Source organism: Nerophis ophidion, linkage group LG28 (genome assembly GCF_033978795.1).
Source record: "Nerophis ophidion isolate RoL-2023_Sa linkage group LG28, RoL_Noph_v1.0, whole genome shotgun sequence".
Lineage (NCBI taxonomy): Eukaryota > Metazoa > Chordata > Actinopteri > Syngnathiformes > Syngnathidae > Nerophis > Nerophis ophidion.
This window is the reverse complement of record NC_084638.1, coordinates 1,747,156-1,768,166: the sequence shown is the minus strand read 5'-3', so window position 1 is coordinate 1,768,166 and position 21,011 is coordinate 1,747,156.

Genomic DNA, 21,011 nt, shown 5'->3' with positions numbered 1-21,011 from the left:
TGGTCTAAATGTTCCAATACTTTTGGATGGCACTGTATATACATATACATATACATATATATACTATATATATACACACACATATAAACATCCAAATATATATACACACACATATATACATACAAATATATATACACACACACATGGTATATATATATATATATATATATATATATATATATATACCACATGTGTGTGTTTGTATATATATATATCATACACATTTATATACAGTATATACATATACAGTATATATACACTGTATACATATATATACATATACATAAATACATACATACAGATATATACATTAATATACTGTTTCATGAGGGGTTCCCTCAATCATCAGGAGATTTAAAAAAAAAAAAAAACAATCTCCTGATGATTGAGGGAACCCCTCATGAAACAGTTCTGTAGAGATGAAGTAGTCTTGTGATTTTTCCCACACCTACATATTGCGCTCTACCACGGTATCGAGCACTATTCTCTGGATAATCCAATCAAGACATATATATATATATATATATATATATATATATATATATATATATATATATATATATATATATATATATATATATATATATATATATATGTATATATATATATACATATATATACCACATGTGTGTGTTTGTTTATATATGTGTGTGTATATATATACACACACACATATATATGTGTGTATATATATATATATACTGTATATACACACACACACATATATACACATACATGTAAATATAACACACACACACACATATATATATATATATACACACACACATATATATATACATATAGATATCTATCTATATATATATACATATAGATATCTATCTATATATATATACATATAGATATCTATATATAAATATATATGTGTATATATATATATATATACACTGAACATGTATTTAATAATCATATACTAAACACATGATTAATATTCATACAGTAAACATGTGTATATATATATATATATATATATATATATACAAACACACACATATATTAAGCCGCAGTAACATTCCACACAGTTTGAAAAGTAACACTGTATTGACATATAAGGGGACAAAATGTACTTGGTGTGATTATTTGACGTACCACAATCAATTCAAATGCATTTACATAGCCACTAATCACAAACGTCTCAAAGGGCTGCACAAGCTACAACGACATCCAGGGCTCAGATCTCACATCAGGGCAATAAAAAAGTCAGCCCAATGGGAACAACCATAATCCTTGGAATGGACTGCAGATGTGGGGACTTTGAACAGCTAGCACCTCCTCTCTACATACATGAGGTGGGAGCAAAACAGAAAAGAAAGACTGGAGATCAACTGGCCTAAAAGGGCTCTTTTTAAAGTATACAATTGACTTTTAAAATTGGACTTAAATGCTTCTACTCAATGGAGCCCACGTACCACCAGTGGTACACAAACCACAGTGTATGTACACAAACCACAGTGTATGTACACAAACTACAGTGTATGTACACAAACCACAGTGTATGTACACAAACCACAGTGTATGTACACAAACCACAGTGTATGTACACAAACCACAGTGGTACAAAACATGTATTTAATATTAATACACTAAAAATTTATTTAATATTTATACATTACACATGTATTTAATAATCATATACTAAACATATATTTAATATTATAATAATTATATATTTAATACTCATACAGTAAACATGTATCTAATAATCATATGCTAAACATATATTTAGTGTTTATATAGTAATCATATATTTAACATTCATACAGTAAACATGTATTTATTATTCTCTAAATAAGGCACACTTGGAATTAATTAATGTCTTTGTGTGCAGTTGCGGCAAAATTCCACTGGAGGGCGCACGTTCCCTCTTCATAAGTCTGGTCATTCATACACTAAACAGGAATTTGATATTCATCCACCAAACATGTATTAAATAATTATACACTAAACATATATTTAATTTATACGCCAAACATGTATTTAATATTAATACACTGAACATGTATTTAATATCAATACACTAAATATGTATTTAATATTAATACACTAACCATGTATTTAATATTTATACACTAAACATCTATTTAACAATCATATACTAAACATATATTTAATTATATACAAATCATTTATTTAATATTCATACAGTTAACATGTATTTAATATTTATACACTAAACATGTATTTAATAATCATACACTAAACATGTATTTAATATTTATACACTAAACATGTATTTAATATTCATACACTAAACATGTATTTAATATTCATACACTAAATATGTATATAATAATCATATACTAAACATATTTATTTATATGCTAATTATATATTTAATATTCATACACTAAACATGTATTTAATATTCACACACTAAACATGTATTTAACATTTATACACTAAACATGTATTTAATATTCATACACTAAACATGTATTTGATATTAATACACTAAACATGTATTTAATATTTATACACTAAACATGTATTTAATATTCATACACTAAACATGTATTTAATATTCATACACTAAACATGTATTTAATATTAATACACAGAACATGTATTTAATAATCATATACTAAACGTATATGTAATCATACATTAATCATATATTTAATATTCATACAGTAAACATGTATTTATTATCCTCTAAATAAGGCACACTTGGAAATAATGAATTTCTTTATGTGTGCAGTTGCGGCAGAAGTCCACAGGAGGGCGCACGTTCCCTCTTAATAAGTCCGGTCCTCTCCGTCTCTCTCTCTCTCTTTTTCCTTTTTTTTGTTTCTTTTAATTTTTTTTTTACACAAGTTTGGTTTCTCATACACTTATATTTATACACTAAACATGTATTTAATATTAATACACTAAACAAGTATTTAATATTTATACACTAAACATGTATTTAATATTAATACACTAAACATGTATTTAATATTTATACACTAAACATGTATTTAATATTAATACACTAAACATGTATTTAATATTAATACACTAAACATGTATTTAATATTTATACACTAAACATGTATTTAATATTCATACACTAAACATGTATTTAATATTAATACACTAAACATGTATTTAATATTAATACACTAAACATGTATTTAATATTAATACAAAAATATGTATTTAATTTTAATAAACTAAACATATATTCAATATTAATACACTAAACATGTATTAAATATTAATACACTAAACATGTATTTAATATTAATACGCTAAACATGTATTTAATATTAATACAAAAACATGTATTTAATTTTAATAAACTAAACATATATTTAATATTAATACACTAAACATGTATTTAATATTTTTACACTAAACGTGTATTTAATATTTATACACTAAAAGTGTATTTAATATTAATACACTAAACATGTATTTAATATTTATACACTAAACATGTATTTAATATTTATACACTAAACATGTATTTAATATTAATACAAAAACATGTATTTGATTTTAATAAACTAAATATATATTTAATATTAATACACTAAACATGTATTTAACATTAATACACTAAACCTGTATTTACTATTTATACACTAAACATGTATTTAATATTTGTACACTAAACATGTATTTAATATTAATACAAAAACATGTATTTAATTTTAATAAACTAAAAATGTATTTAATATTCATACACTAAACATGTATTTAATATTAATACACTAAACATGTATTTAATATTAATACACTAAACATGTATTTAATATTTATACACTAAACATGTATTTAATATTTATACACTAAACATGTATTTCCTATTTATACACTAAACATGTATTTAATATTCATACACTAAACATGTATTTAATATTAATACACTAAACATGTATTTAATATTAATACACTAAACATGTATTTAATATTCATACACTAAACATGTATTTAATATTCATACACTAAACATGTATTTAATATTTATACACTAAACATGTATTTAATATTTATATAGTAAACATTAATTTAATATTCATACACTAAACATGTATTAAATATTCATTTACTAAACATGTATTTAATATTTATATACTAAACATGTATTTAATATTCATATACTAAACATGTATTTAATATTAATACAAAAAACATGTATTTAATATGTATACACTAAACATGTATTTAATATCCATACACTAAACATGTATTTAATATTTATACACTAAACGTGTATTTAATATTTATACACTAAACATGTATTTAATAATCATATACTAATTATATATTTAACATTCATACAGTAAACATGTATTTATTATTTATACACTAAACATGTATTTAATATTTATATACTAAACATGTATTTAATATTCATACACTAAACATGTATTTAATATTAATACACTAAACATGTATTTAATATTTATATACTAAACATGTATTTAATATTCATATACTAAAAATGTATTTAATATTTATATACTAAACATGTATTTAATATTTATACACTAAACATGTATTTAATATTCATACACTAAACATGTATTTAATATTTATTTACTAAACATGTATTTAATATTTATACACTAAACATGTCTTTAATATTCATACACTAAACATGTATTTAATATTTATATACTAAACATGTATTTAATAATCTTATACTAAACACGTATTTAATATTCATATACTAATCATATTTTTTAATATTATTACAGTAAACATGTATTTAATACTTATATACTAAACATGTATTTAATAATCATATACTAAACACATATTTAATATTCATATACTAATCATATTTTTTAATATTAATACAGTAAACATGTATTTATTATTCTCTAAATAAGACACACTCGGAAATAATTAATTTATTTTTGTGCAGTTGCAGCAGAAGTCCACAGGAGGGCGCACGTTCCCTCTTTATAAATCTGGTCCTCTCTCTCTCTCTTATTCCTTTTTTTTTTGTTACATTTATTTTATTTTTTTTACATAAGTTTGGTTTCTCAATCACTTATATTCATACACTAAACATGTATTTAATATTCATACACTAAACATGTATTTAATATTTATATACTAAACATGTATTTAATATTTATATACTAAACATGTATTTAATATTTATACACTAAACATGTATTTAATATTTATACACTAAACATGTATTTAATATTAATACACTAAAGATGTATTTGATATTCATACACTAAACATGTATTTAATATTTTTTATACTAAACATGTATCTAATATTCATACACTAAACTTGTATTTGATATTCATACACTAAACATGTATTTAATATTCATACACTCAACATGTATTTAATATTTTTTATACTAAACATGTATCTAATATTCATACACTAAACTTGTATTTGATATTCATACACTAAACATGTATTTAATATTCATACACTAAACATGTATTTAATATTTATACACTAAACATGTATTTCATATTTATACACTAAACATTAATTTAATATTTGTACACTAAACATGTATTTGATATTCATACACTAAACATGTATTTAATATTTATACACTAAACATGTATTTAATATTCATACACTAAACATGTATTTAATATTAATACACTATTGATGTATTTAATATTTAAACACTAAAATTGTATTTAATATTCATACACTAAACATGTATTTAATATTAATACACTAAACATGTATTTAATACTCATACACTAAACATGTATTTAATATTTATACACTAAACATGTATTTAATATTCATACACTAAACATGTATTTAATATTTATACACTAAACATGTATTTTATAATAATACAAAAACATGTATTTAATTTTAATAAACTAAACATATATTTAATATTAATACACTAAATATGTAGTTATTATGTATACACTAAACATGTATTTAATATTCATACAATAAACATGTAGTTATTATTCCTACACTTAATATGTATTTAATATTAATACAAAAACATGTATTTAATTTTAATAAACTAAACACATATTTACTATTAATACACTAAACATGTATTTAATATTCATACACTAAACATGTATTTAATATTAATACAAAAACATGTATTTAATTTTAATACACTAAACATGTATTTCATATTTATACACTAAACATGTATTTAATATTATTACAAAAACATGTATTTAATTTTAATAAACTAAACATATATTTAATATTAATACACTAAACATGTATTTAATATTCATACACTAAAGATGTATTTAATATTATTACAAAAACATGTATTTAATTTTAATAAACTAAACATATATTTAATATTAATACACTAAACATGTATTTAATATTCATACACTAAAGATGTATTTAATATTTTTACACTAAACATGTATTTAATTTTAATAAACTAAACATATATTTAATATTAATACACTAAACTTGTATTTAATATTTATACACTAGACATGTAGTTATTATTTATACACTAAACATGTATTTAATATTAATACAGTAAACATGTATTAAATATTCATACACTAAACATGTATTTAATATTAATACACTAAACATGTATTTAATATTAATACAAAAACATGTATTTAATTTTAATAAACTAAACATATATTTAATATTAATACACTAAACATGTATTAAATATTAATACACTAAACATGTATTAAATATTTATACACTAAACATGTATTTAATATTAATACAAAAACATGTATTTAATTTTAATAAACTAAACATGTATTTAATATTTATACACTAAACATGTATTTAATATTCATACACTAAACATGTATTTAATATTAATGCACTAAACATGTATTTAATATTTATACACTAAACATGTATTTAATATTAATACAAAAACATGTATTTAATTTCAATAAACTAAACATATATTTAATATTAATACACTAAACATGTATTTAATATTTATACACTAAACATGTATTTAATATTTATACACTAAACATTTATTTAATATTAATACACTGAACATATATTTAATATTCATATACTAAACGTGTATGTAATTATATACTAATCATGTATTTAATATTCATACAGTAAACATGTATTTAATATTAATACATTTAACATGTATTTAATAATCATATACTAAACGTATATGTAATTATACACTAATCATATATTTAATATTCATACAGTAAACATGTATTTAATATTAATACACAGAACATGTATTTAATAATCATATATTAAACATATATGTAATTATATACTAATCATATATTTAATATTCATACAGTAAACATGTATTTATTATTCTCTAAATAAGGCACACTTGGAAATAATGAATTTCTTTATGTGTGCAGTTGCGGCAGAAGTCCACAGGAGGGCGCACGTTCCCTCTTAATAAGTCCGGTCCTCTCCGTCTCTCTCTCTCTTTTTCCTTTTTCTTTCGTTTCTTTTATTTTTTTTTACATAAGTTTGGTTTCTCATACACTTATATTTATACACTAAACATGTATTTAATATTAATACACTAAACATGCATTTAATATTTATACACTAAACATGTATTTAATATTAATACCCTAAACATGTATTTAATATTAATACACTAAACATGTATTTAATATTTATACACTAAACATGTTTTTAATATTAATACACTAAACATGTATTTAATATTTATACACTAAACATGTATTTAATATTAATACACTAAACATGTATTTAATATTTATACACTAAACATGTATTTAATATTAATACACTAAACATGTATTTAATATTCATACAGTGAACATGTATTTAATATTCATACACTAAACATGTATTAAATATTCATACACTAAACATGTATTTAATATTTATACACTAAACATGTATTTAATATTAATACAAAAACATGTATTTAATTTTAATAAACTAAACATATATATATATTTAATATAAATACACTAAACATGTATTTAATATTAATACACTAAACATGTATTTAATATTCATACACTAAACATGTAGTTATTATTCTTACACTTAATATGTATTTAATATTAATACAAAAACATGTATTTAATTTTAATGAACTAAACATATATTTAATATTAATACACTAAACTTGTAATTAATATTTATACACTAAACATGTAGTAATTATTTATACACTAAACATGTATTTAATATTAATACAAAAACATGTATTTAATTTTAATAAACTAAACATGTATTTAATATTTATACACTAAACATGTATTTAATATTAATACACTTAACATGTATTTAATATTCATACACTAAACATGTATTTAATATTTATACACTAAACATGTATTTAATATTCATACACTAAACATGTATTTAATATTAATACACTGAACATGTATTTAATAATCATATATTAAACATATATGTAATTATATACTAATCATATATGTAATATTCATACAGTAAACATGTATTTATTATCCTCTAAATAAGGCACACTTGGAAATAATGAATTTCTTTATGTGTGCAGTTGCGGCAGAAGTCCACAGGAGGGTGCACGTTCCCTCTTAATAAGTCCGGTCCTCTCCGTCTCTCTCTCTCTCTTTTTCCTTTTTCTTTGTTTCTTTTATTTTTTTTACACAAGTTTGGTTTCTCATACACTTATATTTATACACTAAACATGTATTCAATATTAATACACTAAACATGTATTTAATATTTATACACTAAACATGTATTTAATATTAATACAAAAACATGTATTTCATTGTAATAAACTAAACATATTTAATATTAATACACTAAACATGTATTTAATATTCATACACTAAACATGTATTTAATATTAATACAAAAACATGTATTTAATTGTAATAAACTAAACATATTTAATATTAATACACTAAACATGTATTTAATATTTATACACTAAACATGTATTTAATTTTAATAAACTAAACATATATTTAATATTAATACACTAAACATGTATTTAATATTTATACACTAAACATGTATCTAACATTTATACACTAAACATGTATTTAATATTAATACACTAAACATGTATTTAATATTAATACACTAAACATGTATTTAATATTCATCCACTAAACATGTATTTAATATTCATACACTAAACATGTATTTAATATTCATACACTAAACATGTATTTGATATTTATACACTAAACATGTATTTAATATTAATACAAAAACATGTATTTAATATTTATACACTAAACATGCATTTAATATTAATACACTAAATATGAATGTATTATTTATCCACTAAACATGTATTTAATATTCATACACTAAACATGTATTTGATATTAATACACTAAACATGTATTTAATATTTATACACTAAACATGTATTTAATATTCATACACTAAACATGTATTTAATATTCATACACTAAACATGTATTTAATATTAATACACAGAACATGTATTTAATAATCATATACTAAACGTATATGTAATCATATACTAATCATATATGTAATATTCATACAGTAAACATGTATTTATTATCCTCTAAATAAGGCACACTTGGAAATAATGAATTTCTTTATGTGTGCAGTTGCGGCAGAAGTCCACAGGAGGGCGCACGTTCCCTCTTAATAAGTCCGGTCCTCTCCGTCTCTCTCTCTCTCTTTTTCCTTTTTTTTTGTTTCTTTTATTTTTTTTACATAAGTTTGGTTTCTCATACACTTATATTTATACACTAAACATGTATTTAATATTAATACACTAAACATGTATTTAATATTTATACACTTAACATATATTTAATATTCATACACTAAACATGTATTTAGTATTCATACACTAAACATGTATTTAATATTCATACACTAAACATATATTTAATATTCATACACTAAACATGTATTTAATATTAATACACTAAACATGTATTTAATATCCATACAGTAAACATGTATTTATTATTTATACACTAAACATGTATTTAATATTCATACACTAAACATGTATTAAATATTTATACACTAAACATGTATTTAATATTAATACAAAAACATGTATTTAATTTTAATAAACTAAACATATATATATTTAATATAAATACACTAAACATGTATTTAATATTAATACACTAAACATGTATTTAATATTTATAAACTAAACATGTTTTTAAAATTAATACACTAAACATGTATTTAATATTAATACAAAAACATGTATTTAATTTTAATACACTAAACATGTATTTAATATTCATACACAAAACATGTATTTAATATTTATACACTAAACATGTATTTAATATTCATACACTAAACACGTAGTTATTATTCATACACTAAACATGTATTTAATATTCATACACTAAACATGTATTTAATATTTATACACTAAACATGTATTTAATATTAATACACTAAACATGTATTTAATATTTATACACTAAACATGTATTTAATATTCGTACACTAAACATGTATTTAATATTTATACACTAAACATGTATTTAATTTTAATAAACTAAACATATATTTAATATCAATACACTAAACATGTAGTTATTATTTATACACTAAACATGTATTTAATATTAATACAGTAAACATGTATTAAATATTTATACACTAAACATGTATTTAATATTAATACAAAAACATGTATTTAATTTTAATACACTAAACATAAATTTAATATTTATACACTAAACATGTATTTAATATTAATGCACTAAACATGTGTTTCATATTAATACACTAAACATGTATTTAATATTAATACAAAAACATGTATTTAATTTTAATAAACTAAACATATATATATTTAATATTAATACACTAAACATGTATTTAACATCCATCCATCCATTTTCTACCGCTTATTCCCTTTCGGGGTGGCGGGGGGCGCTGGCGCCTATCTCAGCTACAATCGGGCGGAAGGCGGGGTACACCCTGGACAAGTCGCCACCTCATCGCAGGGCCAACACAGATAGACAGACAACATTCACACTCACATTCACACACTAGGGACCATTTAGTGTTGCCAATCAACCTAATGTATTTAACATTTATACACTAAACATGTTTTTAATATTAATACACTAAACATGTATTTAATATTTATACACTAAACATGTTTTTAATTTTAATAAACTAAACATATATTTAATATTAATACACTAAACTTGTATTTAATATTTATACACTAAACATGTAGTTATTATTTATACACTAAACATGTATTTAATATTAATACACTAAACATGTTTTTAATATTAATACACTAAACATGTATTTAATATTAATACAAAAACATGTATTTAATTTTAATAAACTAAACATGTATTTAATATTTATACACTAAACATGTATTTAATATTCATACACTAAACATGTTTTTAATATTATTCACTAAACATGTATTTAATATTAATACACTAAACATGTATTTAATATTTATACACTAAACATGTGTTTAATATTTATACACCAAAAATTTATTTAATATTAATACACTGAACATGTACTTAATTTTCATATACTAAACGTGTATGTAATTATACACTAATCATATATTTAATTTTCATACACTAAACATACATTTAATATTAATACACTTAACATGTATTTAATAATCATATACTAAACGTATATGTAATTATACACTAATCATATTTTTAATATTCATACAGTAAACATGTATTTAATATTAATACACAGAACATGTATTTAATAATCATATATTAAACATATATGTAATTATATACTAATCATATATGTAATATTCATACAGTAAACATGTATTTATTATCCTCTAAATAAGGCACACTTGGAAATAATTAATTTCTTTATGTGTGCAGTTGCGGCAGAAGTCCACAGGAGGGCGCACGTTCCCTCTTAATAAGTCCGGTCCTCTCCGTCTCTCTCTCTCTCTTTTTCCTTTTTTTTGTTTCTTTTATTTGTTTTTACATAAGTTTGGTTTCTCATACACTTATATTTATACACTAAACATGTATTTAATATTAATACACTAAACATGTATTTAATATTTATACAGTAAACATGTATTTAATATTTATACACAAAACATGTATTTAATATTCAGACACTAAACATTTATTTAATATTCATACACTAAACATGTGTTTAATATTTATACCCTAAACATGTATTTAATATTTATACACTAAATATGTATTTCATATTCGTACATTAAACATGTATTTAATATTTATTTACTAAACATGTATTTAATATTCATACACTAAACATGTATTTAATATTCATACACTGAATATGTATTTAATAATCATATACTAAACACATATTTAATATTCATATACTAATCATATTTTTTAATATTAATACAGTAAACATGTATTTATTATCCTCTAAATAAGGCACACTCGGAAATAATTAATTTATTTTTGTGTAGTTGCGGCAGAATTCCACAGGAGGGCGCACGTTCCCTGTTTATAAATCTGGTCCTCTCTCTCTCTCTTTTTCTTTTGTTTTTGTTACGTTTATTTTTTTTTTTTTTACATAAGTTTGGTTTCTCAATCACTTATATTTATACACTAAACATGTATTTAATATTTATACACTAAACATGTATTTAATATTCATACACTAAACTTGTATTTAATATTTACACACTAAACATGTATTTAATATTTTTATACTAGACATGTATTTAATATTTTTATACTAAACATGTATTTAATATTCATACACTAAACATGTATTTAATATTCATACACTAAACATGTATTTAATATTCATACACTAAACATGTATTTAATATTTATACACTAAACATGTATTTAATATTTATATCCTAAACATGTATTTAATATTCATATACTAAACATATATTTAATATTTATATACTAAACATGTATTTAATATTTATACACTAAACATGTATTTAATATTCATACACTAAATATGTATTTAATATTTACACACTAAACATGTATTTAATATTTATACACTAAACATGTATTTAATATTTATATACTAAACATGTATTTAATATTTATACACTAAACATTTATTTAATATTCATACACTAAACATGTATTTAATATTCATACACTAAATATGTATTTAATATTTATATACTAAACATGTATTTAATATTTATACACTAAACATGTATTTAATATTTATATACTAAACATGTATTTCCTATTTATACACTAAACATGTATTTGTGGGGCGGTTTAGCTTGGTTGGTAGAGTGGCCGTGCCAGCAACTTGAGGGTTGCAGGTTCGATTCCCGCTTCCGCCATCCTAGTCACTGCCGTTGTGTCCTTGGGCAAGACACTTTACCCACCTGCTCCCAGTGCCACCCACACTGGTTTGAATGTAACTTAGATATTGGGTTTCACTATGTAAAGCGCTTTGAGTCACTAGAGAAAAAGCGCTATATAAATATAATTCACTTCACTATTTAATATTTATATACCAAACATGTATTTAATATTTATACACTAAACATGTATTTAATATTTATACACTAAACATGTATTTCCTATTTATACACTAAACATGTATTTAATATTCATACACTAAACATGTATTTAATATTCATACACTAAACATGTATTTAATATTCATACACTAAACATGTATTTAATATTAATACACTAAACATATTTAATATTTCTACACTGAAATATTCGTACACTAAACATGTATTTCATATTCATACACCAAACATGTATTTAATATTTATACACTAAACATGTATTTAATATTTATACACTAAACATGTATTTAATATTCATACACTAAACATGTATTTGATATTCATACACTAAACATTAATTTAATATTTATACACTAAACATGTATTTAATATTCATACACTAAACATGTATTTAATATTTTTTATACTAAACATGTATCTAATATTCATACACTAAACATGTATTTGATATTCATACACTAAACATGTATTTCATATTTATACACTAAACATGTATTTCATATTTATACACTAAACATTAATTTAATATTCATACACTAAACGTGTATTTAATATTCATACACTAAACGTGTATTTAATATTTTTTATACTAAACATGTATTTAATATTTATACACTAAACATTTATTTCATATTTATACACTAAACATTAATTTAATATTCATACACTAAACATGTATTTAATATTCATACACTAAACGTGTATTTAATATTTTTTATACTAAACATGTATCTAATATTTATACACTAAACATGTATTTACTATTCATACACTAAACTTGTATTTAATATTTACACACTAAACATGTTTAAATACATGTTTAGTGTGTAAATATTAAATACATGTTTAGTATATAAATATTAAATACATGTTTAGTATATGAATATTAAATACATGTTTAGTATAAAATTATTAAATACATGTTTAGTGTTTCCACGTTAATCAATTCATGGTAAAAACGTAATGAGTGATCCATCGAGCTGGATTTGAACCAGTGCCCTAAAGAACTCAGCATAAGCTAATACAGCTTTCCACTTTATCAACTGAGCTATCGAAAGGATTAGCTGTTACTGCACACGCAGATGTCGATGCATCAGTGTTGTCGGGTCTCCCACTAATTATCATTCAGAATAACCAGGAATTGAGATATTGCACAGGCAGCCCATGCATACTGTGCCCTCTGGGCAACAGTAGCAATGAAATGCCCAGTCACCTGGGAGTCTGGCCGCATAGTCGTTATACCTGCTCAACCAACCTTTTTAAGTTACGGTTGGGTAGTTAACATGGGCGCCTATTGCATCGAACCTTGATAGCTGTTCAGCAAACCATTTTAAGTTACAGTTTTAACAAGAACCAATTGTTGAAACCGTGAGTCAGGATGGTGTGTGGAAAAGCTAAATGCCCTTGTCAGTCTCCCTGATAGTAAAATTGTGAAAGCAAACTTTTTGATGAATGCTCTATTAAAATGTGACATTCGATATTGGTTTTACCATCGACTGGTGATTTTGATGTGCTGCCCAAACAGTGAAGTAGACCGTCAATGTTTTATTAATAGCAAAACCCTTGGATTCTGAAAGTTTTAACATGTTGAAAACTGTGAAAAGAGTAATCGCTGCAAAGAAGGCTTTGTAGAAGCAAGAATTTTGGAAAATCCTGGACTTTCCAATATGGTGTAATAGGTTAAAAAATGTGGAACCATTGTATTGTTGTGTCTTTATTTATAGTTATTTTCCTTTTTTATTAAACATTTAAAAGTAAATGAGGCAATTCCTGAAGGAATTGTGTACGAATGCTCCAATGCTGGGAGACTGACACAGGCATTTTGCTTTTACACACACCATTCTGACCCACGGTTTCAACACTTGGTACTTCTTAAAACCGTAACTTAAAAGGGTTGGCTAAACAGGTACCAAGGTACGAGGCAATTGGCACCCATGTTAACTACCCAACCGTAACTTAAAAAGGTTGGTTGAACAGCTATAAGCACTACGCAGCCAGTCTGTGGTCGGGCAGACCTTCGCTGCTGTTGCCCGGGCTCCTTGTGTTTTCTTTCTACTTACTAAATATATAATTTCTGTTCCAAATAGCATCACTGATGTCAACGGCAACATTTGATGATCATTTGAAAAATTAAAAATCCTGCGGTATAGGTATCTTTGGCAGGAGGTGTCTTCTGCCAAGGCATTTACTCTCCTGAAGGAATAAATAAAGTAGTATCTAATCTAAATTTATTGATGTCTTGGACAATTTTTCAATCGGTGGAGAATTGTTGAAGTAATAACATGTTGAAATGACAAATGGTAATACGGAATTTCGGGAAAACAGAATTTTTCAACTTCCTATGCAGAAGAAAGCTTCGACGGTGGAAGAGTTAAAACGCGTTGAAAAATGTGGAAGGTGTAGTCGCCAGAAAAAGGGTGGAAATAGGGCTTCGGAAAAGCAGGAATTCTGGAAAATCCTCAACTTTTTTTGACAAGGAAAAGGGGAAGTTTGAATTTCCAGAATGGTGCAATGAGTCGAAGGTGGAATGGCTTGAATAGGTTAAAACTTCGAAATGTTGTATTGTTGTTTCTTTTTTTGTCGTTATTTTATTTTTTATTAAACATTAAAAACTAGATGAGGCAATTCCTGAAGGAATTGCGTGTGATTGCTCCAATGCTGATGATGAACTGAAATCCCGAAATTATTTTAGCATTGTTGAAATCAAGCACACAATTCCTGAAGAGTCTGAAAATTTTGAAGTTGTTACAGTTGGAATCAGATGGAATAAGTGGAACTTTGAAGGATGTCCCATTGATTTCAATAGGAATTTCCCCAAAACTTAGTCCATGAGTACTGTGCCTACCAGCAACATTAGCAATGACCTGCTAGTCCTTATAGTTTTTCAACCAACCCTTTTAAGTTACGGTTTGGTAGTTAACATGGACTACGATTGAAACCGTGATTCAGGATGGTGTGTGGAAAAGTTAAATTCCTGTGTCAAATGTCCAGACCACAAACAACAAGATTAAATAAATGTCTGTTGAAAAGTAATACTGAATTTGTCATTTGACTGGGGGCTCTGTTTGATTGATTTGTCAAAAAGTCTTTGACAGTAAAGAAGACTGCCTATGTCCAGTGTAGATTAAAGTCTTGACATTACCTGACCTGTGTGATTGTTAGTGATGGGTTGATGAGGCGTTGCACAGCCTTTTGACACATTTATAAACTGTATTGATCCTGTGTCACTAAATACTGACATCTGCTGGACATTAAAATTCCCTACAGGAAATCTATGGACCAACTCAACTGACACTGATTTTATGACCTAGTATATCCAATAATATAAACCAAGTCATTGAATTTCATTTAGGATTATTTCATAACAAAACTATAGTAGTTAACATAAAAACTATAGTAGTTAATAACATAAAATTGTTGTAGTTAACATAAAAACGATAGTAATTAACATAAGAAACGATAGTAGTTAACATAAAACTATAGTAAACATAAAAACTATAGGAGTTAACTTCAAATGTCTAGTAGTTAATAACAAAACTATAGTAGTTAACATAAAACTATATTATTTCACACAGAACTATAGTAGTTAACAAAAACTATAATCGTTAGCATAACTAATAGTTAATAACAAAACTATAGTAATTAATAACATACTGTCAAGCTATAGTAGTTAATAACATAAAATGTATAATAGTTAAGATAAAACTATAGTAGTTAAAAACAAAACTATACAATAGTAGTTGATATAAAAACGATAGTAGTTAACATAAAAAAATGTAATATTTAACATAAAATCTATAGGAGTTAACTTAAAAAGTCTAGTAGTTAATAACAAAACTCTAGTAGTTAACATAAAAACTATAGTAGTTAATAACATAAAATGTACAATAGTTAACATAAAACTATAGTAGTTAAAAACAAAACTATACAATATTAGTTGATATAAAAACGATAGTAGTTAACATAAAAAAATGTAATAGTTAACATAAAAACTATAGGAGTTAACTTAAAAAGTCTAGTAGTTAATAACAAACCTATAGTAGTTAACATAAAAACTATAGTAGTTAATAACATAAAATTGTTGTAGTTAACATAAAAACGATAGTAATTAACACAAAAAACGATAGTAGTTAACATAAAACTATATTATTTCACATAAAACTATAGTAGTTAACAAAAACTATAGTAGTTAACATAAAAACAATAGTAGTTGAAAACTAAATTTTAGTAGTTAAAACTATAGCAGTTAACATAAAAACTATAACAATTAATACAACTAGAGTAGTTAATAACAAAACTGTAGTAGTTAACATAAAACTATAGTAGTTAATAACATAAAAACTATAGTAGTTCACATAAAACTATAGTAGTTAATCACATAAAATTGTTGTAGTTAACATAAAAACGATAGTAATTAACACAAAAAACGATATTAGTTAACATAAAACTATAGTAAACATAAAAACTTGTAGGAGTTAACTCAAAAAGTCTTTTAGTTAATAACAAAACTATAGTAGTTAACATAAAACTATATTATTTCACATAAAACTATAGTAGTTGACAAAAACTATAGTAGTTAACATAAAAACAATAGTAGTTGAAAACAAAACTTTAGTAGTTAAAACTATAGCAGTTAACATAAAAACTATAACAATTAATACAACTAGAGTAGTTAATAACAAAACTGTAGTAGTTAACATAAAACTACAGTAGTTATTAACATAAAAACTATAGTAGTAAACATAAATCTATAGTAGTTAACATAAAAACTATAGTAGTTAATAACATAAAAACTATAGTAGTTAATCACATAAAAACTATAGTAGTTAACATAAAACTACAGTAGTTATTAACATAAAAACTATAGTAGTAAACATAAATCTATAGTAGTTAACATAAAAACTATAGTAGTTAATAACAAAAAAATATAGTAGTTAATAACAAAAAACTATAGTAGTTAATAACAAAAAACTATAGTAGTTAATAACATAAAAACTATAGTAGTTAATAACAAAAAACTATAGTAGTTAATAACAAAAAACTATAGTAGTTAACATAAAAGCTATTGCAATTAATAACATAAAGCTATAGTAGTTAATAACCAGAGGTGGGTAGAGGAGCCAGAAATTGTACTCAAGTAAGAGTACTGTTACTTTACAGATGTATTACTCAAGTAAAAGTAAGGAGTAGTCACCCAAATATTTACTTGAGTAAAAGTAAAAAGTATGTTGTGAAAAAACTACTCAAGTACTGAGTAACTGATGAGTAACCTGTTCCTTTAATGATGACGGCAACAAGTAATGCACAAAAACATCAAAATAGCAATAAGCAAATTCAGAGCCAGGAATATCTCTTAAGCAACTAAAACAATGATATATATTAAATAATAGTACATTAAAATAAGGCACAATAAATTAACATTGATTGAGACTTTTATTATTAGATAGCACAGTACAGTACATATTTTGTACAATTGAGCACTAAATGGTAACACCCCAATAAGTTTTTCAAGGTGTTTAAGTCGGGTCATGTGACCGCCTGGCTCTGTTTGATTGGTCCAAGGTCACCAGTGACTGCATGTGATTGGTGAAACGCTGGCATGTGTAGATTCTACTTGGAAAAACCAAAACAAACATTAACAGATCCATTCCAAAAAAGTAGCGAGTAGCGAGCTGAATGTAGATAAATGGATTGGAGTAAAAGTAGCCTTTCTTCTCTATAAATATACTCAAGTAAAAGTAAAAGTATGTTGGTAGAAGTACAATGGATCCCAAAAGTTACTCAAGTAGATGTAACGGAGTAAATGTAGCGCGTTACTACCCACCTCTGATTATATTAGACTACAATTATTTAACATCAGATATTCCACTCAGAAATATTTATGGAGGAACATTTTGTGTGTTTTCCCTTGAACAAAAAGTTGTTTTAATGACAAAAAATACAATCGAATGAAAATCTATAATTAACTAACTATAATTACATCTGAAGTTGATTTAGATGTGTGTATTTTATATATATATAAAATAGAATGGACTTTGTCATTTTATTTGCATATAAAGAGATGAAGGACTCCAACATAAGGTACAGTAGTTAGAACAAATATGGGCAGAAGAAGAGGTAATAAAGGAAGAACTAACAATTGAAATAAACAGACTACTATCCAATCAAAATAATGAGCAATCCTGTACAATATACAACATTTTATAGGAATACAAAATACTGTACAATACACAGAACAAGACAAGAGTACCCAAGTAATAAATAACAATCATTGTCGGACATATTGCACTGGAAAGGTAGTATTGTAGGATATTGGATAGGGCTGATTTATTATTATTATTATTATTATAAGTTAGAGTTCAACATGGTGACAGCTCTGGGAAAGAAGCTGTTTCTTCTGCCTCTGATGCACCTGCCCCATGGTAGCAGGTGGAAGCCATACATCCATATATATATACATACATATGTATATATGGATGCATATATGTATATACTGTATATGTATGCATATATATACACATGTATATATACACACATATATATATATACATATACATACATACATACACACATATATATATATATATGGATGTATATATGTATATACTGTATATGTATATGTATGTATGATGACACCCAACTCTACATGCCCCTAAAGCTGACCAACACGCCGGATTGTAGTCAGCTGGAGGCGTGTCTTAATGAAATTAAACAATGGATGTCCGCTAACTTTTTGCAACTCAACGCCAAAAAAACGGAAATGCTGATTATCGGTCCTGCTAGACACCGAACTCTATTTAATAATACAACTCTAACATTTGACAACCAAACAATTAAACAAGGCGACACGGTAAAGAATCTGGGTATTATCTTCGACCCAACTCTCTCCTTTGAGGCACACATTAAAAGCGTTACTAAAACGGCCTTCTTTCATCTCCGTAACATCGCTAAAATTCGCTCCATTCTGTCCACTAAAGACGCTGAGATCATTATCCATGCGTTTGTTACGTCTCGCCTCGACTACTGTAACGTATTATTTTCGGGTCTCCCCATGTCTAGCATTAAAAGATTACAGTTGGTACAAAATGCGGCTGCTAGACTTCTGACAAGAACAAGAAAGTTTGATCACATTACGCCTGTACTGTATATACCTTTATATACATATATACATACATATATACCTATACTGGCTCACCTGCACTGGCTTCCTGTGCACTTAAGATGTGACTTTAAGGTTTTACTACTTACGTATAAAATACTACACGGTCTAGCTCCATCCTATCTTGCCGATTGTATTGTACCATATGTCCCGGCAAGAAATCTGCGTTCAAAGGACTCCGGCTTGTTAGTGATTCCCAAAGCCCAAAAAAAGTCTGCGGGCTATAGAGCGTTTTCCGTTCGGGCTCCAGTACTCTGGAATGCCCTCCCGGTAACAGTTCGAGATGCCACCTCAGTAGAAGCATTTAAGTCTCACCTTAAAACTCATTTGTATACTGTAGCCTTTAAATAGACTCCCTTTTTAGACCAGTTGATCTGCTGTTTCTTTTCTTTTTCTTCTATGTCCCACTCTCCCCTGTGGAGGGGGTCCGGTCCGATCCGG